Source organism: Sinocyclocheilus rhinocerous, unplaced genomic scaffold (genome assembly GCF_001515625.1).
Source record: "Sinocyclocheilus rhinocerous isolate Xijiao unplaced genomic scaffold, SAMN03320098_v1.1 scaffold1255, whole genome shotgun sequence".
In the NCBI taxonomy this organism is placed as follows: domain Eukaryota; kingdom Metazoa; phylum Chordata; class Actinopteri; order Cypriniformes; family Cyprinidae; genus Sinocyclocheilus; species Sinocyclocheilus rhinocerous.
Genome location: NW_015644619.1, coordinates 61,190 through 68,864, shown reverse-complemented (window position 1 = coordinate 68,864; position 7,675 = coordinate 61,190). Strand labels below are relative to the sequence as shown.

Below are 7,675 nucleotides of genomic sequence, written 5' to 3'. Positions count from 1 at the left end.
AAGATTTAGACGATACAAGTCCAAAATCGGACGTAAACCACCATCTTTTTTTGGGCACAACAAAATACCGGCTGTAGAAGCCTGACTCCATCTGAGTGGGGGGTATCTCCTCTATAGCCCCTTTCTCTAGGAGTGACACGATCTCCTGACTTAAAATCGAGGCCTCCCCAGGACGTACCATCGTAGGAAGAACCCCGCTGAAAGGAGGTGGCCCTTTCCGAAATTGGATGATGTAACCGTGTCAAACGGTGTGTAGTACCCATTGTGAGATGTCGGGCAGGCGTCTCCACGCGGCTCAATAGTCTACGTTTGAAATATTCACCTGACTTTCCTGTATAGGGCCCCGAAGCACCTGAGTGGCAGGAAATTCTATAACAGGAAGATGTCCAAATGTCCTGTCGGGCCTGCCCACCACCCCAAGAGTGGGAGCTTTGAAGGCCGTCATAAACGGGCCATGCTCGCATGACCCTTGGGCTTTCTCTCGAACTCTGAAGGCTGGAACGCGCAGAGTATCTGAGGGGGTGCTCGTCATAAGGACTCGACCTAAAACTGCCCGAGGCACAGTATGCGGCGGGACCGTCAAGATCTGAGCCGGGAGGCCACAACGAGAGAGGCGAATACGCTTGTGCGATTTGTCCACACTCTCTAAAGGAGGGCCTGGCCTCCGAAGACAAGCAAAGGAATCAGGAACTGCTATTAGGAGCCTGAGAACGAGAGGCCTTGGCCGTCGAACTTAAGTCTATCCGCTTGCGTTGCCGTGGGTGAGCAGGCGGGGGAGACCTAGGACCCCAGTCCTTACGAAGGGGTAACGTAGGCGATGGCTCATGCCGCTGGACCTCGCGAGGGCGCTGCAAAGAGGACGAGCGTGAACGAGCCGCAGGTGGTTGACGCTCTACTTCCCTAGCCCTGTGCGGGATGAGCTGACGAAACGAGGCGGACTGCTGTTTCGCTGCTCGAAACTTTTCCACGACAGTCGTGACCGAATCCCCGAACAGACCGTCATTAGAAATGGGGGCGTCCAAAAGAAAGGTTCTGTCCTTTTCCTTAATGTCAGTGTGAGTGAGCCAAAGGTGGCGCTCAACTGACACCAAACCTGCCATGGACCTGCCCACTGCTCGAGCCGTGTGCTTGGTAGCCCTAAGCGTCAAGTCAGTAGCTCGCCTGAGCTCTTTAACAGCCTCTGGGGTCAGGCCCTCTCCCTCATCCAGCTCCTTAAGCACATCTGCTTGATAAGCCTGGAGTACACCCATAGAATGGCCTGTCCAGTGGCCATGTAAGATTTCGGACGTAATCCTACACGGCTTGGATGGCAACAGGGGGCGTGACTTCCAAGACGGAGCAGAGTTCGGCACGAGATGTGCCGCGAGAGTCTCTTCTATGGCCGGCATCGCCGCATAACTGTGTTCCGCCATTTTAGAAACCGTGGCGAAATCAGCGGCAGCGGGATTAGTAATACGCGCCGAAAAAGGTTGTTTCCAAGACCTCGAAACCTCGTGGTGGAGGTCTTGGAAGAAAGGGAGAGACCTACGGGGCTGAGACGGAGTGCGGTTAGACAAAAATCGGTCGTCCAGTTTCGACTGGGCCTGATTTTTCGCCGACTCGCTATCCCACTCTAACCCCAGCTTATCCACAGCGCACGTTACAACGTCTAACCATTCGCTGTAAGACGGGGAGCTGCGTTTCTCCTGTACGCTCGGAGGGAGAGAACTGCACACTTCACCCAATAAATCCTCCGAATCGGAGGCCGCTGTGGACAGCACGTCTTCGTCATACGGTAAACAACTGAAAGACATCGCATCACGAACTTCCGGGGTAGGCCGCAAATCATAGTTGACAAAGACAACGGAATCCCCGTAGCACTCTTTGAGCGCTTGCACATGGCCTGGAGAGAGCGAGAGAAAAGGAGAAAACTTTGTTGACTCACCCTCTATGAGCCTCGGCTCGCATGCGTCACCCCAAGCAACCGTCTCATGCGGTGCCTTGGCAACCGCAGAAATGGGATAGCGGGGGTTAGACGCGAGGCCTACTTTATTCGAGAAGGCCGCGAGCCTCGAGCGCAATACTTTTAGCCGCAGGCTATCACAGTGTCGACAATCAGAAAGATCGCTAAGCACCGCTTGAGTGTGTTGTAGGCCCAAACATTGCACGCACCTGTCATGAGTGTCTCCTCCTGCGATAAACCTGTCACATGGCTCGATGCATCTCCTTTAGCTCATCGTGTCCGCTGAAGAGGAGTAAACTGCTCTTTTGAAGGAAAATAGCTAAGAACACGACGGAAAACGCTTTCCTATGGGCGACAGATGATTCGCTTCCTGAAGGAAATGAAATCTGATGAAATATCGCGCAGCACGCTGATATAGCTCACCTAAGTGCGCGTCGGGGCGGTGCTAAGCCTATTTGGCCAATGAATTGGTGTGATGGTATAAGGGCTTCAGACATTCGTCACACCGAAGATGTTCCCAAAGCGATGACGTCATTGCAGCATCGATGTGAGCCTATGAGAGGGAACACAGGCTTAACTCACTGATGAGTCTCAGTCACGCAACACTAAACAGCGCTGTGAGATCCAGTGTGAAGAGACTGAATTCAGCAAAGAACACAAATGACTCCTGATTTAAACTAGTTTAAAGCCGGATGAAACAGCGCTGACAAACAGCAGAAACTGTGCACAACGATACAGTCTGAATGCTTTTCAATCTACAAATCACCATCGTTTACCATGGATGGATTTACTGTAGTAACACAAACTCCACCATGGTATTGTGGCAGAAATGTGGGATATTCATATCGAATTATATTTCATTACTTATGTAGACATGCATTAAATCTATTAAAGGAGCAATGGAATATAATTACAGTATTTCTATGATTAAGCTATAGTGTTTGTGCATTTATACAAAATTGTTTCATACAAAGAATCCAATATAATTACATTTTTACCATGGTATTGAGGTGCTACATTCGAAATACCATTCGAATACCATTCGAAAGGGAACAGCATAGCAGTCGTTGATGAATTGTGCCAAGATCGATTCTATCAAATTATCAGCAAAGACGTGACTTACATCTGTAGTTACTAAGCACAAGCCATTTTTAGTCAGTAGAATTTAACATTAAAATATGCCAAAATCTCAGGTATGAAAAGAAATTTGGTTTGTCCTATCAGTGATTCTGCTGTAGTCTCTTTTGTTTTCGTATAGCAATATAGTATTGTGTTTAAAGCCATAATGTCACATGTATTTTAATTTCACTTTACTTTTATAAGTTAAATGCAGAGGACCCCAACACAGAGTGAAATCTCAATTTTAACATGGAAACTATACAGAGATGTTATGTGGTAGCACCTTTATATGTTACAATCAATGTCAATATTTTAGTTATAACTACAAAACATTGCTCAGTCATCTACAGTGTTTAACACTTTGTATTTGCATTGAACGAGAAACGGAAAATGTGCAGCTGGAACTGAGTGATTCCTGAAACCTCTGGTGAATTCTCCATCTCTCCAGTACATACACAGATTTATTGAAAAGCTTTCACCACGGCTACATACTGCAAGAGTTCAGAGGCTGAATACAAAAAGTGATCCAGTTACTGAATATCAGATGAGACCGCTGTTAAAACAGCCAGTATCAAATGGTATTGTGTGAAATCTGAATTTTCTTTGTCTCTGCTCATTTAATTATCGAAAAACATTGACAGGAGAATATAAACATCAACCAGTGAGTTTTGAGGGGTGGGGGAGGGGCGTAGATGGCCGAATGTGTTAAAAGTACTTAAAAATTCTATTAAAAAATAATTTGTTACTGTTATATTTGTTCATATTAGGGGCCCAATTAAATGTATTTATGCGTTTATATTGTTCTAAGCAGTTTTACAGTATCTGATATTATATAGCATTGTGCTGGATCCCCATTTTGAGATATACAGTTTATAGGTTTTTGTTTGGTTTTTTTTTGTTTTTTTTGCAAAGTTTAGGGAAGAGTCAAACCATTAGTTGTGATGGGTGAAGAAACTTTATTACATATAAAGTATAAACCTAAATGGTTATATTTTACTGTAATGATTTGTAAGTGAATTAAAATAAATTGAATAAAATTTGCATTTGTTTTCTGTTTAACTATTGTTTTTATTTATGGTCATAAAAATATTGTTTCATGTCTACGATGTCAAAGTTTAGTACAATGAATCCTAATAATAATAATAATATTAAAATGGTAATACTACAAAGATGTCCCCTTTTGTAAAAATAGATTTATTGTGCAATAAGATAATTCTGCCTCTTGGTTGTTGTTTTTTTGTAATTACTACATGAAGCTGTCTCTGCTGTAAAATCATACATTCTATTAACTTAAATTTATATTACATAAGTTTACATTTATTATTAAATATACTTTATTATTAAAAACAGTATGAATGATGCATTTCTTCACAGAAACTCACTCAAATTCTTTTGATTTGAAAATGTATTGGTGTATTATTTTGCTTAATACATCTGATAGAATGATGCTGGTCCAGCACAGCAGTCAACAACATCCATGAGACTTTGGATCTTCAGTGAATTGTTTTCTCTGAGCTGCATGTCTGGGTGCTGAATGCAGTTTCACTGCTCCTAAAGGACAGGAAAATCACTAAAGGTCAATTTAAAGTCCCCCTTACTTATTTTTGTGATAAAAGTAAACAAAAAAAAGTATTCATAAATACTCATGAAGGTGCTGTTTACATTAGTAAAAATATTTTTTTGTGTAATATATCATGACACATTTGCTAGGCAATGCAATGATAATGTATGCAATCACTCAATCACTTGGCCATCACTTATCTATACATCCAGTGCTAAATAGTGGAGGCCTAGTTTCTAGGCAGTGTCACTCACAGCACTGGTAGAGCCTGCTGATTCTGATTATGTCATTCTGGCTCATCTCAGTAGATGTACCCAGCGCAGCATTATTGTTAGGAATGGGAATCATAGTGGGGAGGCCATTCTTGGAGAAAGCATATCTGACAGAGCAAGTGACAGATGCAATTACATGACAGTCTTACACACAGAGAAACCGCATCTCCTTATACAGGACTCACTCACCTCTCGTACTGCATCACAGAGCTGTAGTCATAGGGAGTTCCCTGGTTTAGGGTGTTGATTTTGTTGAAGTTGTACTTCATGTCTGATGGGCAAACATAACATTTAGTCTAGTAGATGTGCACTAAAGTACTGGACTAATCGCTAAATGTATTCTTCAAAAATGGATTTGTTATTAACAGTGTACCATCAATGATGTTCTCCCAGATGACTTGGATGTGGTCTGTTCATGGTTGAAGCCAAGAGCGTGGAGAAGCTCATGCTGCACAGTGCTGTGGTAAAGGCAGCCATTACGGTCTAGAGACACAGTTTGGCTGTAACCTTGACGACCAACATACGAGTAGCATCTGTAAGACAATAAAATCCATCTCTTGATCACATATGTATTTTCATTATCATCATTCTAAAATTTAAGTGTAATTCTCATTCTGAGGCTTCTACCTGTCATTCTTATCTTGACAATAATGTGAAATGTTCATTCTGATTTCCACTATGATCTATTCTCTAGTTTGTTTCTGTTTCATACCCACTGCGAGACTCAATGCTGATATAGTCTCTCTCATTGCTGCAGGGGAAGAAGCGGATACAGGTGCTGTAGGAGAAAGAGTCCAGACCACGCTTGATGATCTCCACCTCAACCTCACGGGAGGCTGAAAGGGCAAAGGTCAGAGGTTGCTATGGAAATATTTACTTTGTTTCACACTCACATGCTTTTGCACTGATTATACTTGAGCGTTAGGCTCTGTCCTAAAATCAGGAACAATAAAGAGTCTGTCTAATTCTTTATTCTCTTTGGGCTCTAAATGAAAACATAAATCATAATACTAGTGACTTACAATAGTGGTTGGCGATGACATAAGGCACATAAATCTTGCCGTCACTGTATTTAGGGCCAGAGGCAGCCGAAGGAGGTGCAGGGATCAGCATTTCTCTCATTCACCGCAATGTCATCCATTAGCTTGGGCTCATCAGGTTCAGGAACTAACACATCAACAGTTAATTTGGGACCGTTTAATAAAGGACAGGTGCAGCATATTGATGTGTATTGGTGAGTATGTGGTGAGAACGTACTGATGCCTCTGTTGCCGCTGATATAAATGCCTCTGATATAAATTTGTGTGTCTTACCATCTCCTCAGCTCTAACAGAGAAGACGAGAAGCAGGGCCAACAGGCCAAAAGTCACCTTGGTCACAAACATGGTGTCCAAAGACCTGTAGAAAGAACCAAGGCACAGCTGTTTAATGCCTCAAATGAAGGTCAGCTTAAGCTCTTTTACTAATATTTATCAACATATCATAATATCCATCCATTTTCTATGGTCACTAGGCAAAGGCAGGAAAACAGATGTGACCAGTCCATCACAGGGCTCAATTTGTCACCATAACAATGATATTCAACATAACTTTAATGAATTCCGTGTGTTGCTGTAATACTACAAATCCATAAGGAGGACACAATGTGAAAATCTAATAAAATGGGACACAATACATTTCTGATCTACATTAGAATCACATACTGTATAATCATTATAAACGAGTACCTTTCCTCAACTAATGCTCAAACAATGTTACAACTTGGTGAAATATAAATTTATTTGAACAGAGACAGGGAAAAAAAACAGTTCTCTTACCTTAGATTTCCAAAACCAGTGCAACACTACAGCCACACGTAGGTTTTATACCTATACCGTATCTATACGATCTTTACTGATATGGCCAGAAGTACAGTAGACATGCTGACACGTTGTTTGAAAGAGAACAGGTGTGAAATTCCCTCATTTGTTGCTTTATAAAGGAACATGTCACACACAAACCTGATGAAATACAAGCGAGAACGTTCTCACATTTAAACACATGTAAACACTTGGGCCATAATTATATAATATTAAGTTAGTATTTATTCATTTGCTATACAAATTATTTTGTAAATTCATACATATATTGGAAATTAATTTCAGTTATTGTTTTGTCTCTGGTTTTATATCTTTCCTCTATAGAATCTGTTATTAATGTTTTCTTTTTTTTTTTTCTTCTTAAATCTAATTTGCCATTATTTCAACAAATATTTATGTTGTGATTCTTTCTGATGCTTTTGCATGCAGGTTCTGTGCCAAAAATTAAGCTTTAGCGTTAGTTCTGGCAGGTCACGTGAGTCAAGCTTGCATCAGCTGATTCTCAGCTGATTCTCAGCTGATCACATCTACCTATAGGAATACGACACCTATCGCGGCATTCCTATATAAGCTCTATTCAGTATTATTCAGCAGCTTTTCAGCTTGCTCAGGAGCAAATTACCCTCCTCCATCCCCAGCTCCTCCTTTAACCACAGTCAGGACTTGGCTTTCCGATATTCCTTGCTAATCAGACTCCTTTATCGTGAATAAAGTGTTACACTTAAATATCAAGTACATTAATGATATCTGCCTTGTTCTGTTCTGTTAACCCTAGGGGGGTTATTATTGCTGCTCTCCCTGCTCATTCATGACAGGCTGCATGGATGGGCAGGGAGGTTTTTGCCCAGAACAGAACCATACCGCCAAACCAAACTTTATGCTAAGTATCTATCATTTTGACGATAGTGGTCCTGACAGAACT

General features: G+C 41.9%; 1 pseudogene; it reads right to left on the bottom strand.

The window, feature by feature from the left end:
- Positions 1 to 4,503: 4,503 nt before the first annotated feature.
- Positions 4,504 to 6,279, bottom strand: LOC107758453 (low choriolytic enzyme-like; annotated as a pseudogene).
- Positions 6,280 to 7,675: the final 1,396 nt, after the last annotated feature.